This window comes from Hibiscus syriacus, unplaced genomic scaffold, assembly GCF_006381635.1.
Source record: "Hibiscus syriacus cultivar Baekdansim isolate YM2019G1 unplaced genomic scaffold, ASM638163v2 tig00110114_pilon, whole genome shotgun sequence".
NCBI classification, from domain to species: domain Eukaryota; kingdom Viridiplantae; phylum Streptophyta; class Magnoliopsida; order Malvales; family Malvaceae; genus Hibiscus; species Hibiscus syriacus.
Window position 1 is genome coordinate 461455 of NW_024062594.1, and position 2633 is coordinate 464087.

Genomic DNA, 2633 nt, shown 5'->3' on the forward strand with positions numbered 1-2633 from the left:
AAAATATCTATACATATATTATAGTTACAAAAGGTTGTTAGATTGAAATAATCCATGTCATAAACATTATAAATATTTATAATTAAATTTGAAAAAAATTAAAAAATTTGATTAGATTAGATTTGTCTTGAAATAAGACAATTGGAATGTTTAAAATCAGACAATTGAAAAAAAAAAAAAAAACCCACCACGTCGCCCCCTTTGGTCCCATCTGCTTCACATTTGCTTCTAATATCCCCACGCGTCTCATACTCATAATTATAATTAATAATGTTGTTTGTATACTGCATTTCATTTCTTATGAATTAAAAATCAATATTTTAATAAATTTTATTCTTATTATTTCCTAATAAAATATCATGCAGACGTTTGGCCAAATCTCTCTAGCTGTTTCATTTTCGTCGCACAAATGATGGTTGTTTGCAGCAGCCTTAAGAACTATGGTTGTTGCGTGCTCATGTCCTGGAAATAAAACAAGCGGAGAGGACAGAGGAGTGGCATGGCATGATGAGATTGTTCGATCATAAATTTGATCCATTATGGGAGCCTAAACTTAAACCCAAATTAAATTGATATCATTGCTTACATCAATTAGATGAAGATATCATTGCTCACATCAATTTAGTTAGGTGAGAGTTAAGTATTTGTAGACTTTAATGATTTAAATTATTTTATTTGTGTGGAGTATGATTGTTCTTGAGTAGCATAAATACCCCTCCCCATTTTTGTTTAAGCATCAAGAAAAATTAAGAGCTTCTAAGTGAGTAAAGAAGCAAAGTCTTATAAGAGTGAGTTGTAGTTCTTGTTTTTGAGTGAGAGTGCTCTTGTAATATTTGTTTGAGTTTCAATAAAAGTTGTTTGTGTGAGTGTTTCATTTCCAACAAAGTAGCATAAGAACAAGTTGGAAAGATCGAAGGTATCGACGAGAGGAATCCGAAGTTGCTAAAATCTTCCCAATCTGAGTTCTCAGGCGCCGCCACGCACCGCCGGAAGACTGCTGCCAGAAAATCGTGTTGACTCGCCGAGTCAGCATAGTTTGAGCCCCTTTACTGAGTTGTCTAAGTCCGTCCCAAGGTTTTTCGGTGTTCCGGATTTATTCGTGCAATCGGATTTTGCAAATTCTCATTATATTGAGAGATATGGCAAATAATATGGCATCATTCCAAGTTCCAACACTCAACAACAATAACTACGACAACTGGAGTATCAAAATGAAGGCACTTCTTGGATCACAAGATGTGTGGGATATCATAGAGAAAGACTATAACGAGCCTGCAGATGATGATGTTTTTGCTACTTTTACACCAGATCAAAAGACAACTTTGAAGGATTCAAGAAAGAGAGACAAGAAGGCTCTCTACCTCATCTATCAAGCATTAGATGATGATGGTTTTGAAAAGATCTCGAATGCAAGCTCTAGCAAGGAAGCGTGGGAGAAACTACAAACCTCTTACAAAGGATCTGAGCAAGTGAAGAATGTCCATCTCCAAACATTAAGAGGTGAATTCGAATCCTTACACATGAAAACATCTGAGTCTATTATAGATTATTTCTCAAGAGTAATAGTTGTTCTAATCAATTAAAAAGAAATGGTGAAAAGTTAAAAGATGTAAGGATAATAGAGAAGATACTACGTTCGTTGGATCCCAAATTTGAGCACATCGTCGTGACGATTGAAGAAACTAAAGACTTGGAAGAAATGACGATCGAGCAACTCCAAGGATCATTGCAAGCATACGAAGAAAAGCATAAGAAGAAGCATGGGTTTACTGAGCAACTCCTCAAGTTGCAACTCAAAGATATGCATGAAACCCAACGCAATGATAGAAACCAACATGGCCTAGGCAGAGGTAGAGGCCATAGACGAGGTGGAAGTCACGGACGTGGACGAGGTTGGAATTACAACAACAACAATTCCAATAACAACTATGAGAAAGGAGAAAGATCAACACGAGGCCGTGGAAGAATCAATCCGAGCTCAAGATATGACAAATCTCAAGTTCGATGTTATAATTGTCAGAAGTTTGGGCATTATGCTTCAGAATGTAGAGCTCCCAACAACAAAAATTGAGGAGAAGACCAACTACGTAGAGGAGAAGATAGATGGAAAAGAAACACTTCTTCTAGTACGAAAGGAAGCTGATGGTGGCCAAGCAAATTCATGGTATCTTGACAGTGGTGCAAGCAATCACATGTGTAGAAGGAAAGACATGTTCGTGGAGCTAGACGAGTCAGTAAGCGGAAATGTTTCGTTTGGAGATGATTCCACAAGAGCAGTGAAAGGAAGAGGTAACATCTTTATCCGTTTGAAAGATGGGAGACATTAATTTATTTCAAATGCCTACTATGTGCCCAATATGAAAAGTATCATCTTAAGTTTAGTGCAATTGGTAGAGAAAGGTTATGATATTCATATGAATAATTATAATCTTTCTATAAAAGATGATAATAATAACTTCAATGTTAAAGTGTCGATGTCAAAGAATAGAATGTTCTTGATCAACATACAAAATGATGTTGCAAAGTGCCTGAAAGCTTGCTACAAAGATGCATCATGGCTTTGGCATCTTTAATTTGGACATCTCAATTTTGGAGGTCTAAAGATGCTACCTAAGAAGGAGATGGTGAAGGGA